Raw genomic sequence first — 15,446 nt, 5'->3', positions numbered from 1 at the left:
TATGAGTTAATGTCACTGCCATTGGGCGCTCATATTGGAGCATGTGCCATGGCCCACCTTGCAGTGAAGAGCGCCCCCAAGAAGGCACTGGCAGCATGTCCCTGTGCCAGAGACAAAGGTACCACAAGCCCAACACCCACATTAATCACCCTAGTGCCCAACTGCTTTGACACCAAGAGCTGCCATCTACCTGACAGTCAGAGGCAGCTCAGACCTCCTGCCACCCCCTATCTCCACTGGACTCCAGCCAACCTGTGCAGCCATCCTGCCCACCTGCCAGGAGGAGAGTGTGTGCTGTTCCCGCCCAAGGGGCCATATCCCTGCAATTGCCATAGCTGCTGACCTTCAAACCCAACATCTTCCACCCTTCCCAGATGATCAGGAAACCTCTCTAGGTCAGCTGGTGCACCAGCGGGATCTGGATCCACAGCTTCAGTTCCAGCCCTCCACAGTATTCCCAAAACCCACGCACCAGGCACACAGTTTTAGGCCTATGCCTCCGGCATCTGGTGTGTGCACACAGACTTTGTACGTGCCCATATCCCTTCCTTGCACCGCCCTGCCTCCAGCCCTGAGTTGATGGTTTTCTGAACATGCCTGTGGGTTTTCTACCCATTCCTTCCAAAGCTGCATCCTGGCAACAGGTCAGACATTGCTGTTCATCCAAAGCTGCTCTGGCAGCAGCAAAAGGCCCTCTGACCTCACTTCTAGAATTCCTAAATCCTGCCTTCCCTAGGCACTGCCATGGGTACTTCCCAGGATAAGGTCTGTCCATCATTCCTGCCCCTGACTCTGGGCTGCAAGGACCTGTCAAAGGGGTTCTGCATGAAACCTGCTCACAGTGCCCACCAACTTCCCTACACTACTTGGCCCCTCTGTGCTTCCTGGCCCCTCAAGACCACTTGCAGTTCATCCTGCTGCCATCCTGAAACTGCGAATCAGTGGTTGCGAAAAGTGCCTCCTAAGTGCTTGTCCTGGTTCCTGTGGACACTTCAATCCTTTCTGAGAGGTGTGGACATTTCCTCCATCATCCACATGCCTTGTCTCCTGAAGAAGATGTCGCTGTCAGCTGCACCTTTCACCAATTCCTGTAGCCCAGAACACCAACTCAGCAAATAGACGCCTTGTATGACGTAGGACCAGAAAGTCACTCATTGCCAGCTTATAGCACCGTGGCCTACCCAAGACCCCTTCTGCCCAGAGAAGACTAAGAAGACTCTATTCAGTGTGTTAAAGGAGTGGCTGAGCAAGTGGAAGATCCTGCAGATAGAGACCATCAGAGGCCCCCAAGTCACTGAAGCAGCACAATCTGCTTTTAGGATCCTGGTGGCCCACAGTCACCTGCCTTACTTTATGCCCAGGCCTGGGGCTCTGCAGGGAAACCTCTGTACCCAGAACTCCCAAGACAGCTGAGATCTCCCGGGCCTACTGTATAAGCTCCTGTTCCAAGGGAAATGTCATTAGCAGCTCCTATAGCTCCACCTAAAGTCTCCCAGCCGTGAAAAGGAGGGCTCCAGTCCCATCCAGCTGTGAGTTACCCCTGGGATGCTCTTCATACCCAGGGATTCCCCTGAAGAAGGTCCAGTGTAAGAAGGTGGCAGAAGGCAGGGCAGGACATCCATTACCGAGGAAGAAGTGCTCATCCACAGCAGACACTGGTAAGCCACGGATACAAATTTTCCTCTGCTGCCACGCCAACGAGGGAAATTTCTGAGGCTGCCACCAACTCTAGAACTGGCTTGTCCAGTCACCGCTGAGAACCTAGACTGGGAGAAGGAGAAAGTTCTATATACATCAACTGCCTTCTGATGGGTGAGTTCTAGACCATCTGGGACAGCTGTAACCATGTCCCCACAAGCCCATGCATAGCAAGGAGCAAGACCTCTGGCATCACTGTGCCTCAGCCAGACCTTTCCCCACCACACCAGCACTGCCACCATGGAAGCCTCCACACCAAGGTGGGTGGGCTGTGCTCTCTCCTCCCACAGACACCATCCCACCTCCAACCTTAGCCTCCCCTTCTTTCCTAGCCTGCCATTTGCTTCTTTGGCCCTTCCTCCCAAGCCTTCCCCCAGCATATTGGCAGGCTTGGCTCCACAGCCAGTGGTCCCCTTTGGGGTCACCCCCTTGAACACCACTATGCCTTCACAGTCCCCCCAACTGGGGCCTCCATCTAGCTTGGGTAGGAGCTTCCTTCCCACCAGGGCCCAAAGCCCAACAGTATTCTCAAGGCTTCACCTGTATGTAGCTCCAGCTGGCCAGCTCTAAGGGTATAACAACACACTCCACACGGGAAGCCACCTCACATCCTTAGAGCCACCATCCCACCAATCCCTGGAGTTCCTGATGGGAAGAAGCTCAGAGCCCCCATCTTTGCCAGCTGTCAGCAGTTTGGATACCTGGGAGTTCCAGGTCTAGGAGCAGCACCATTCCCATCCTTGACAGCAGGCCCCACAACCTTGGGCAGCCCAAACCTCTCAGTCCTTGTGGCTAACAAACAGAAATCCCACCCATGGTGTCCATGCCAGCTCCCAGACACAGGCTGCAAGGCCCACTGGTGCATCTAGTACATGAGCCTCTGCCTCTGTAGCTGCCACCCAGAGGCCAGGGCCTGTGGCCAGAGTTTGTCCAAAGAACAGGCAGCTCCAGTCAACATGGGACAAAAAGGTTCCTCCCCCTAAAGGCTGCCAGTGTCAGTTACCTCAAAGCCAACTGGGAGGACAGACTTGTCACCAGGTCCGATGTCTCACATAGCAGTAATGAGAATTTACTCAAAATGTAGGGGAATCCAAAACCAGAGAGCACCATGAAGCAAACTTGGGACAGAACACCTACACTGCTCCTAGCCAGAGCATCACCATGATGCCCAAGAAACACAGACCAAGAGCAAACAGGTGCAAGGAAATACTGGAGTTCCCACCCTGAGTGCCATCCCTCAAAGTCTGCCCTCCCAGAAATCCCTAAGCTCACACCAACCCAAGAAAGGCTACCTATTCGCTCATTTGTCCTGTGACATCAATGGGATCTGGGAGTCCAAATTTGCTCCCAGATCTCATATGAGACTTGGGGCCATTTGCATCTTCCCTCAGAGAGGAGGGAATCCAAGCAACAGACAGCAACATGGGACAAGCTTAGGAGAGAACAACTCCAGTGCCCCTAGGCAGAGCACCACAGTGAGGACCAAGAGACACAAAGCAAAGCACAAAACAGAGCAAAGAACCACTGGTGTTCCTATAGTCACTGCCGCCCCCAAAGCCTGCCCAAGCAGAAACTCTTAAGCTCTCTTGGGGGAGCCAGCACCACATCCAAAAAGGTCACCTCTACTTGCAATCTGTCTCATTGCCACCAATGGGGTTTGGGGGCCCAGACTAGCTCTAGTATCTCATATCTGCCTTTGGGGCCATGTGTATCGCAAAGAGGAGAAACAAGATATCACCATAGATAGCACAGAAATCCAGCAGATCATTAGGGACTATTTTGAAAACGTGTACTCCAATACAGTGAAAAAAAAAAAAGTCAGAAGAAATGGATACGTTTCTAGATATATATGATCTGTCAAAATTGAATCAAGAGGAAATAAAAATAACTTGTAATGAGATAGACACAGTAATAAAAACCCTTCTATCAACTAGGGGTAGGGAGCTCAAGAGAAGAATAAGGAGATGGTGTGGGTGGGGAATTCATACAGAGCTGGAGACAGACAGGAGTGAGGAGATCAAGTGAACGGACTGCATGAGGAAGGCCAGGCAGTGGGAACCCTGTGGGTTAGGCAGAAAGAATGATACCTGTGAGCATCTCAGGATGCAGAGAGGGAGAAGGACGGGATTCAGAAGGAAAGGAAGATTGAGTCATACCATAGAAACAGCCACAGCTAGCAGGATGGCATCATCCCTCCCCCTGCCCGCCACCCCCAAATCTATTTGCATCTGTGCCTTAAACTTCCCAAAATACTACCATCCTCACCACCATCACTGTCCCAATTCCAGCCTCTCCCAGCCTCACCTCCTCCCTGCCTTTCCCATAACAAGTTAAAAAATTCAAAGCCACCAGCTTTTAAAATATAGCTCTTTTCCCTGTACCTTTTCCTTCCATCTGTTCGTAACTTATACTCCAAGTCAGCTCTATAGGGGCAGTTGTGTTTGCCACACAGGCTCTTTCTTCTTTAGAGTTGGAGAAACTGAGGCCAAGAGAAGTAATTTCTATTTCTATTTCAGATCTTGATCTATACCACCTCCAGGAAGCCCTCCTGACCACCCCACTACCCTGTCAGGTTTGGTTTCCTGGTTATTTGTTTTTATATAACTATGTTGTGGGGGCTGTAGAGAACTGGCCTCAGGTTGTCACTCTTTTTCAATTTGTTTGGTTTAGTCAATGCCTTTCTATCTCACAGAGCATGCAGGAGATGCCAGAGAAACAGTGAATGAGTGAATGTCAGTTTGGGTTCTTGTGACAAGTGCCAGGAAGAGGTGTTAGTGGAACATGGAGGGGGCACCTCATGGTCCCCACATGGGGTATGAAGAGTTTTGGAAGCTTCTAGAAGGAGGTAATGACTTGACTGGAGCTTGAAACTTGAGTTGCAACTAGAACACACAGGATGGGTCTTGGTGGGAGGCTCTGCATAAACAAAGGCATGTAGGTGATCCCCAGCCCCCGACAACTTCAGAAACCTGGGTTCAAGGACTAATGGTGAAGCCCTCTGCCCCTAGCCCCATAACCTCAGGTGCCTTTGAGGCAGTCAAGGTGGCAACATCCATCCTCTGCTCACCCCCCTTACTCCAGTGGTTACCATGGAGCATTTGATTCACCTGTCATTTGCCCCACTATCCCACAGTGAGATTTATTTTTAAGTCACCTTCAAAGTCCTCCAGGCTTCCTGATTTAGTCACCCTGTCCTCTGTGACTCTCTTGTAGAGGTAAAATTGAGGTCCCTGGAGGACTCCAGCCCATGAAACTCACTCGCTCAGCCTCATTTACCCCATTTTTGTTGCTATTCCACTCTCCCCACCAAGTGGCAGAGGCATCTGTTTTGGTGCTTGAGTTCTTTGCACCAGGAGTTTAGAATAGACTTGTTTATGTAGAAGAAATCCAACACCTAATGTTTCTTCCCATGTTCCTGGTCTTTGACAAAACAATTCTAATTGGATAATAGTGTAATATTTCAGGGACCTATTTAAAGACAGTTTTTTTTTCCTTTTATTCTAGCATATACAGACTCCATGCTCTATTAAATCTTTTTACCCCCTTGGTCACAGGTTCATTGTTACAAGAAGGGCAGTCAGTGAAAATTCTTTCTAGGGAGATATTATGGGCTTAATATTTTCCATACTTACAGATTACAACAGAGATTCCCTAAACATTTTGCGTCTTCTGTGTAAGGCATCTCATTATCTGGACTACAAATCTGCCAATTTCAAATTTCCCCATCCATGCAAATTGCCTAAGGATAGAGACCTCCAAAGAGCTCAAACAGCAAGGAAACCAAAGATGCAGACCAGGGCCTCTGTAGGAGTGAGAAACCTCACCAGAGAGCCAAATAAAATGAGAGCCTCCTGCCTCTCAACTCTGAGGGCAAAGCTGCCAGGAAATGGGTGGGAAAGGGATGCCTCCACTTCTCCCAGGATCACAGAGGTCAGGGTGAGACTTGTGATATGAGTCTAAAAAGGGCTGACACCAGGTCGCATGAGGAAGAAGGTGGATGCTTAGTGAGAAAAACATTTTCTCTTGGACCCCTGCCCCAGGAGTGGATCTTGCCCTGGAAGAAGATGGTCTGGTGGTTGGTCCAGGAGGCCTTGGGTGGATGAGCAAGAGTCCCTAAAGATGAGGTTCCTCTTCACTGTGTCCCCATGAGAAGCAGAGCTGCCAGGGTGAGAGGCTAGTACAGATGTTCTGGCCTACATGCAGCCTTGCTTGTGGTGGTACTGCTGCCCCAAAGCAAACTTGTGCATTTCTCCTTGAGTGGCCCTTTGGGGATGACACTGAAAGTAAATGCATGGGTGGTTCCAAGCACACAGTTGGTCTTTGTCCTATGTAACTTTGTCCCCATGGAAATTCTCTGACTAGTGGGACCACAGTTGTTCAGACCCAAGCTTGATTCATAGATCTGTCTTATGCTTGGGAGTCCCTCTGCTTTGAAAGGAGATGTTCATTACCCAAAGGCAGATATCAGATCTGGGGTAAAGTCTCTGCACTACCCTTTCACCGAGGTCACTGCCATGGGCACAGACATGTGGTTTTCCTTGGATGGTGCTGCACCCTGAATGGGACTTGGGGATTTCTTGAGTAAGCCTTTGTATTGAGCAGAATATGTAGGGGCACCAGTGCCTCCATTCACAGGTTTGCTGTTTGTCCTTTGTCTCTTGGTCACTGGAGGTGCTCTGGTTAGAGGTGCTGCAGCTTTCATGCTCCAGACTTGCCCCATAGCACTTTCTGGTCCTTGGGGGACCCTCTTCCTTTGAAGCAGATGATCAGTGCTCCAAAGGCCAGTATCAGTGTGGAAGCAAGTCTGTGCTACCAGATCCCAGTGATGTCATGGGCATGGACTTAAAAATGCAAGCAGCCTTTCTGGGAGAGGTGCTGGCCCCTGAGTTGAACTTAGGGGTTTATACTTGGGCAGACATTGGAGATGCCACTAAAATTAGAAGCACTTATAGCTAGGGTGTCAAAGTTGGCCCTAAGCTGGACCCATGATGCTCAACAAAGACCAACAGGGGAGAGAGAAAGCAAGTGTAGTCTTCTACCAGAGCCTGGGATCAGAAGCCTTTAAATCCAAAGCTGATAGATGCCATCCTTTCCCCTTTGAATGTGATAGTTGTCAAGTGAGTCACAGTCATTTCACAGGAGCACTGCTAGCACAGCTAGGCATTTGAGAGGAATGAAAACTAGGATAGGAGGGTTTTGAGTGGGAGTGGATATTGGGATGTTTAATGCAATTGTATTTCTAGAAGGTAAACCCTGATGAGCATTGCTGAAAATATAGAACCATCTAGAGGACTGAAATTTGGATGATAGATCAATCGATCAATCGATATCTATCTATCTATTTATTAATTTATTTTTGTACCAGATATTGAATGGAGGGGTTCTTAAACACTGAGCCTGTGCCCAGCCTTTTAAAAATGTATTTATTTAGAGATAGGGTCTAGTTAAATTGCTTAAGGCCTCAATAATTTGTGGAGGCTAGTTGTGAACTCCAGATCCTCCTGACTCAGGCTCTCCAGTGCTTGGATAACTGCTGGTTAATATTTTTGTTAGGGAATCCCCAAGATTAGGGAGAGTGGGTCATAAAAGTATTGTTTGTTATTGTAAAGGGCTGGGGGTTATAGTTTAAATTAGTCTAGTAGTGTTCTTAAATAATGACACCATGGATCACTGAGGGATTTCTATGGTCCTAGTTCAGTCACACTCTTTTCTTCGTGAAACTGAGATAAATATTTCTATAATGATACACCACAGGACTCCAGGTCTTGACTGGTAACTAAAGTTTTTGTTAGTAGTGTTTTCAAATATGAAACTATAGATGAGTTATCAAGTGACGTGTTTTGTCTAGGAATCATTTCCTTCCAAATCATTCCAAAGAGGTCATACAGGAAGAGGATATAGTCATTGCAATACTGACCAGCTCATCAATAATTTTCATAATTTCATCCTCTGTGTATAATCATGCAATAGAATGTGTTTGGGAAAGTATGAGGCTTAAAATTGAAACAACTAAGATATTTATTTGCCACCTATGAACAACCTCCAGCATCAGTGGCCCAATTTGCCTGCTTACATTCTTGGCAGCATATTACCAAATTCCCTGTGATGGAGGAAGATTGTCCCTTAAAACTGGAGGTCCAGCCCACTGGTGAAGGGCTGGGATCAGAGCCTGAGGGTTGCTGGCCTGATCTGGACCTTGACCCCGTGGAGCAAGCTGGAGAGGTATCTCTGGCTACTCTAAGAGCCTAGCCATGGAAGCACCTTCCAGTCCTTTCTCCTTTCTTCCTACACCATCCCCATCCCCAACTTCCCCTGACTCCTCCCTAAACCTGACTCTGGGTTCTAGATACAGGGCCATCTGGGCACTGGGCCTCTGAGCTCTGGGCCTCTAGGCAACAGTGCAAGGCATGCATACATTGCAGCAGTCTGGGGAGAGCCAGACTGGCCAGACTCCACCCATCTGGACTTGGGGAAAAGCAGCATCTTTGGAAAATACCCTCCTAGATCTACCAAATTTAGCCTGACATTGGCTTCTTCCAAGAGATTATCAAGAAAGGAAAAATATAAGTTATCAAGTTTTGTCTTGCTAAAGGGTAGTGTGAGAAAAGACCAACACTTCAGAGTTGGTAGAGCTGGATTCAAATCCCTCTTTACTGCATGGCCTTGACCAGGGTACAGAACTAGGTATAACCTTGGTTTTGTATCTTGTAAAATAAATATGCTAGGATGGTAAGCTGTGGGTAAATTAAGCTCTTGAACACTACCTCAATTTGGGGGCCAGGTAGGCATTCAGCATTATTTCCATGCAGAAATATAATCTGAGATTAAAGGTGATACATTTAGAAATGCAACTTTGGAAGACAACTGACATATGAGGTGGGGAGTTAAAAATTACTGCATGTTTTTAGATGAAATAAAAATATATGGAAGATTTTAAGCCAAAGCATGAAATGTTGGGTTGGGATCATGATATCATAAACTGTTTTCAAATTTGTTTAAAATTACATTGATCAGCATCCACTTATCAGAGAAAACATTCAGCTTTTGTTTTTTGGGGGATTGGCTTATTTCACTTAGCATGATTTTCTCTAGTTCCATCCATTTACCTGCAAATTCCATAATTTTATTCTTCTTTAAGGCTGAGTAGTATTCCATTGTGTATATGTACCACATTTTTTTATCCATTCAACTGTTGAAGGGCATCTAGGTTGGTTCCATAGTTTAGCTATTGTGAATTGAGCTGCTATAAATATTGATGTGGCTGATAATGCTGATTTTTAAGGAAGAAAGAAACAACTTTGGTTTGTGTCGAATGGTGTGAGGGGAGGGTTGGGGCGGTATGGATTGGAAGAATGGTAAATGAGACAGACATTATTACCCTATATACATGTATGATTACACTACTGGAATGACTCTGCACCATGTACAGCCAGAGGAATGAGAAATTGTGCTCCATTTGTGTAAAATATGTCAAAATGCATTCTATTATCATGTATAACTAATTAAAACAATTAAAAAATAAAAAAGAAGAAAAAAATTACAATGAGCTAAATCTATATAGTTTGAGCCTTCTAGGATATCCCCACCTCTGTCACATGCACATGGAGCACTGTCCACAAGTTTTTATGCTTCTTTACAGTGTCACCAAATATATCATTATATGTATATACACATACACAGATATACATTATGTAATATTTTGTTCCTTTGGTCTTGTTTTGGGATCTTCTGAAAATAGAATCTCATACTCTCATATACATTCTTTTGCAGCTTTGCACCCCTTCAGCTGAACATCAGGAAGAAGGAAACACCAGACAAGCTTGAGGGTCAGAGGACACTAGGCCTGCTCCAGTCACTCTGGAAGCTGACTATCCTGCACACACCCACAGCATGAGGAAACATCAGCCCTGCTTCAGTGACTTGGGGGCTGGCTGAACAACACACAGTAAACGATAAACCCATCAACAGGATAAATGGACTGTTTCATCCTCTAAGACAGCTCTTATACTGTGATGTATTGCTACCCCTTACTTCTATCATATATATAGTCATTTCCTTGGGCTTTACTAAAGGATTGATAAAGTCAGAAACATAGTTAACAATATCAGAAAGCTAGCACATGTACCAGTTCAAACCTGAAAGGCATTAAAGCTTGGCTTCCAAGCTCAGTATTTGGAGGATGGTTTTCTATTCTTGGTGGATTCAAAAACTCATTTGACATAGCAAGCATTATGCCCTTACCTTGTTTATTGTTTCCATGTGTGTCTCCCCTTTACATTAAAACTCTAGAGTCTACTACAGAAGCAGCACTTTTAAAAAAGACAACTGAAATCATAAAGTTAAGCCAAGAAGATAATAATTGTTTTTAATCTAAAGGATTGAATAATGAGCATCAAAAGGGGTAATGTTGTAGTCCCCCCCCAAAAAAAAAAACCACTTAATTTTAACATACAATCCCCTCTCCTAGTCCACAAGATCTTTTTTTAAAATGTCAGCAGGAGTTCTGAAGAGCCCATTGTGGTTTGAGCTCTTTGTTGTAGAGGCCAGGTTTCTCTTTCTTGTGAAAATTAGGTCTGCAATCAACTTGTTGATGTGCAAGTTAATGTTTTCTTAAAAAACTTGTGAAATCTCTGTCCAGCCTAAGAAATGGAACAAAAAGTATCTGTTATGTTAACCACCCTGTTTTGTTAACTACCCACTGAGTATAAATCTCAAAGAATGTCCATACTCTGGATCCAGAAATTCTACATTAGCCCCTCTGGACCTTAAATAAACCTGCTTAAATAAACCTGCTTCCTGAAAATTTCTCAGGTGTTCAGACTCATCTGTCATATACCAAAGCCTGCTTGAAATGCTAGAATGTCCCCATTCTTGAAGGGCACACAGAGACAGTTTCTCTAAATCTGCCATAATATGAATTCTATGCAAAGTCATTAATCACAAAAAACTAAAGGGAGATGACACTATAGTGACCTGCTGGATGTAAAGTCAATGTTGTATGATAAAACTCACATTGTATACATATATTAAATTATTGTGATATACCCCATAAAGATATGTAAATGATACATCTGAATTTTTTTTAATCTGTGGGAAAATTTGATTTGTTTGAAATCCGAATGCCAGGTTTTCATTTTATGTTGTTTCTAATATGCTGTAATGATATTTAATGATATCATTACATTTTTAGATCCAAAAGACATCAGCATTTTATATTGTAAAGAGGATTTTGTTAGTAAAAGGGGTATGTTAGAGATTAGAATGTATGCTTTGCCACTTTAAAAGTTAACATGTTAAATTAAATACTTGAATCTAGTGTTATGTTCCATCTTCTCCTATGCAACATTTTAAAATATTTTGTTTTTTGATGTTTAGGTACACATGACAATAGAGTGTATTTTGACATATTATACATACATGGCGTATAACTTATTCTACTTAGGATCCCATTCTTGCAGTTGTACATTTTTGGAATTACTGGTAATGTATTCATATATAAACATCTTGACTTAATATAACTTTATTTTAAAATTTATATGTAGCCTAAATTTTTAAAAAGAATTCATATGTTTTGAAAGTGAATGGATAATTCCCATATAACTTATCCTTTTGTTAGTAGTATCTGATGTTTTAAAACAGTCCTTAAAAATAAATCCTTAAACATTCTATGCTGGAGATCTCTTATACATGACTAATATTTAGACATTTGTCTAGAGGAAATTATATACAGTATGTGCTTACGTATGGATCTCCATACTAGTGTATAATTCTCTGCTGAGATTTACTACATCCTATAATATTATTTTATTGGTAAGTATTCTAATGGCTTATCTAGTGTTTATCTTCATAAGAAGAAATCCCAAAATTATTTCCCTTTACAAAGTTTCCTCATGCATGTTGTGATTCTTCCCATCCCATCCCCAGGCAATCACAGATGCACTTTAATGTTGATTCTGGGTAAGAGCTCTGGTCCTTATGACTCTCAGTGCAAAATTGCACTTTTCTGTTGTCTGAGTTATAGAATTAAATTAGCTCTCATGTGCTTGCCAGCTACATGGATCAAAGTTAATATAATTTATATACACAGAAGTATACATTCATATACTTTAGCTCATAGAACATATTCTATACACCATAATTAATCATTGTAAAGCCAGCAATTGGCTTGTGTTAACAGAATCTCTCCCAGCACAAGGTCATAGCTCCAGTCCAGGCATAGCTCTGCAGGCAAATGAGAGACTCATTTGGATGTCTCTGTATATCAAAAATTTCCTGTAGAAGCACTAAAAGGAAGTTTGAGAGAAGCCAGAATGTATAGGTTCCCTCATTTATTAGCAACATCTAGAATCCAAATGTTATTTTTTCCTGATAATGAAATGAGTTTGTTGTTCAGTTCCATCTGTGACCTTCTCATCCATAAACACTGCATAACCTCTCAGGAATGTTTAAGTCTCCCTCCCCGTTTTTCTGAGACACTTAGGGGCAACCCTAGAACTCATTTAGTAAATTATTATTAAATGAAATTAAATTTTGTCACATTCCAAATGACTATCTGTAAGATGGTCATAGTGGTTTATGTTTAATTGTCTTTATTTGTCTATTTGGTAAAAGACTGTTCAGGTTATGCAAGATACATCTGCAGATATTTACAATTTCCTTTCCACAGTGTAGTGACAGTTTCTCCCACATCCTGATGATGTCAAAGCCCACAGAGTTGTAATTAGAATGAACTGCTTAGGCGACAGACAATGCTACAGCCTCAGCATGAATTTGAATCTTATATAAAGAATATTCGAACCAGATGCAGCATGTGCAACTGTGGTTACAACTACTCAGGAGGCTGAAGGAGGGGGATAATTTCTGCCCAGGAGTTCAAGACCATCCTCTGAATAGAGTGAGATCCCATATCCAACAGAAAAGAAAAAAGAACAACAATACTGGAGTATTTTCTGATACATTCTGATTTAGGACTTATAATGAGGTGGTGGGAGGAAATATCAAAGCATAGGCAAAGCTGTGCTTGGATGCATGCACACTCCCAACTTCACTCCTAGCAACCCTGCCTTTGACCTGTGCACAGCAAGGAACAACTTTGTCTTTAGATTCCTATAGCACCTGCCCTGGGTGTGTTAGACACAGCTTTGTTGGGCCACCAACCAGCCTATTTTACTTTGATCCAGGAGGTATAAAATTGAGTTTAGGAAGCAAAAACTGATCTAAAATAACAGCCTGCTTGGAAATCAGCCACTTTTTCTGTCTCCCTACTCCCGAAACTAGATCTTCTGCTCTGTCTAGATTTCTAAGAGAAATCTCTGACCTTTGCCTTCCTCTAGATAACTGAAGGCCCAAGATTCTAAAGAAGTATGAGGGGAAGGAGACAGACATGTCCACAGTTTTGAACTGACATGGTCTGCCTCTGACCCTGTTTTCCATGGAAACCTAGTGGTAGCATCCCTTCCTGCTTTTCACTGGAATTTGACCTAGATAAAGGGAAGAAGTAGCAGTATTCTCCTCCTGACATCATTACAAGTGGTCACACATTTCTTTACACTTCCATCTTGCTTGACAGTAAGAAGAGGTGCCCTTCCCCTGCCACTAAAGATATTTTTCCCCAGGAAGGATGTGGATTCCTCAATGGGTCTTGGACAACAATGAATGGGTTGTTCATGAATCCAGCAGAATAACCCTGCAGAATAGTCCCCGAGAGAGTTCAGGGTGCTGATGCTGTTGGCCCACTTCCCAGTTCATATCATTTCCACTGCTGCCAGGCCCATTTCCTCCCCACCTAATAGCAAATGGGATGCCTACTAATGCCTAAACTTCCTACCTTCCTCTCTAGTTTTCTCCTGTTTTCTGTTATCTTCTCCATGTTTTACAAATAAAATTATTTTCTTGCTTCTTTATGGAATTTTCATGTTGATGCTCTGTAAGTCAAGTGTGCAGAAAACACTGATGTGGAAGAGTAGTAGTATGTGAAGCCAGCTCTAACCATTTAGATTCCTGAGGCTCAGCTAGCAGAGTATGGAAAATAGCACAAGCTGATGGCTCTGAGGGCTGACACCTGAATCTTCAAACACATTTTTAGTCTAAAGTAATGTAAATGAATCAAGGGTTGATAAAGACTAATATGAAATTTATGTGTGGCAAATGAGCAGAACCAGTTTTACCATGACTGAAGTGAGCAAGGGAAGGAGGTATAATGATCCACAGGGTAATGGATTAGAGTTGGAGACATCAACATGAACTCATGTTTACTTAAAGAAGTTACAGAGGGCACATATCCAAATATTTATAGATACCTATGTAGATAAATATATACAGGTTAACAAGCACTTATTGCCAGTTATGTCAGGTGGCAAGGCCCAGAAGCAACAATACCCGATAGCAACAACTCCACCCAGCACCCCAATTTTGGTTTCTATAACATTATCCATATTATGGATCCAAGAATTCCTGGAGAAATAGGTGACCCTAACAGGTGCTGGAAATATGTAAGATGAACCTGGAGCTAGCTATACAGTGCCAGAAAGTCAAGAAGTGAAGAGAGGGCCAGAAACAAAGAGAGAGAGAAGGACAGAGAGAAAAAGAGATAGCAAAATAGCCATTTATCAAAGGGACACTGGAGTCAACTCTCAGAGATCAATGGCTAAAGATCAATCTGAGCCACCAAAGTAGTGTTTGATTATAATTCAAGTCATAAAATAAAGAACTCATGTTGATATATCTAACTTATTGAACAAGTTAAGAAATTGTCTAGGAGACAAAATATTTCCTGCAAAAAAATTTTCAAATAATTGTTATAAAATGATCTTGAAAAAGAAGAAAAATTAGATAATGCACAGTTCCATATATTCATCAACACAATGTGGTACTAGCATAAGGAGAGCCACATAGACAACTAAATCTAATTGAGATCCCATAAATAGGCCCAAACATCTCCAGTCTTCCAAGACTTCCACAGACAATGAAAACTGGGAAGATGAGAAAAGGGTTGGATGGCCACAGGGAGGCTTCTAAGGAAGATGGCAGGGTGGCCAACTACAGCTTCCTCTTTAGTGGTGTTGGTGGGCTTGGGTAGTGGAGGGCCTTCTTATATACATAATTATATACCATACAGCACATAATTTTATTCTTTCCACTCAATATTTTAAGTTATCATCTGGTTGTATGTAATTTGTTTACTCCCTATTGCTGCATTAAATCCTGTGGCTTAATCTCTAAAAAGACCTACCTTGCTCTTGCATAGGCAGAATCAATATTATCAAAATGACCATACTACCAAAAGCATTATACAGATTTAATGTCATTCCAATTAAAATCCCAATGCCATTCCTCATAGAAATAGAAAAAGCAATCATGAAATTCATCTGGAAAAATAAGAGACCCAGAATAGCTAAAGCAATCCTTAGCAGGAAGAATGAAGCAGGTGGTATCACTATAGCAGAACTTAAACTGTATTATAGAGCAATATTAACAAAAACAGCATGGTATTGGCACCAAAACAGACTGGTAGACCAATGGAACAGAATAGAGGACACAGACACTAACCCACAAAACTACAATTATCCTATATTAGACAAAGGTGCCAAGAACATGCATTGGAAAAAAGATAGCCTCTTCAACAAATGGTACTGGGGAAACTGGAAATCCATTTGCAACAAAATGAAATTAAAACCCTATCTCTCACTGTGCACAAAACTCAACTCAAAATGGACCAAGGACTAGGAACAAACCAGAGATCCTGTTGT

General features: G+C 43.1%; 1 long non-coding RNA gene across 1 annotated transcript in view; it reads left to right on the top strand.

The window, feature by feature from the left end:
- Window positions 1–11,013, top strand: part of LOC124109471 (uncharacterized) — a 30,350-nt gene extending 19,337 nt beyond the window's left edge. The window contains exon 2 of the long non-coding RNA XR_006856963.2: window positions 9,469–11,013. This is a non-coding gene — a long non-coding RNA (uncharacterized LOC124109471). The remainder of the gene's footprint in view (window positions 1–9,468) is intronic.
- Window positions 11,014–15,446: the final 4,433 nt, after the last annotated feature.

Source organism: Marmota monax, unplaced genomic scaffold (assembly GCF_021218885.2).
Source record: "Marmota monax isolate L192 unplaced genomic scaffold, Marmota_monax_Labrador192_F-V1.1 WCK01_AAM20220418_F8-fsc01573, whole genome shotgun sequence".
Lineage (NCBI taxonomy): Eukaryota > Metazoa > Chordata > Mammalia > Rodentia > Sciuridae > Marmota > Marmota monax.
Note: the sequence above shows the minus strand (reverse complement) of the source record. Positions and strands in the feature narration are given on the sequence as shown.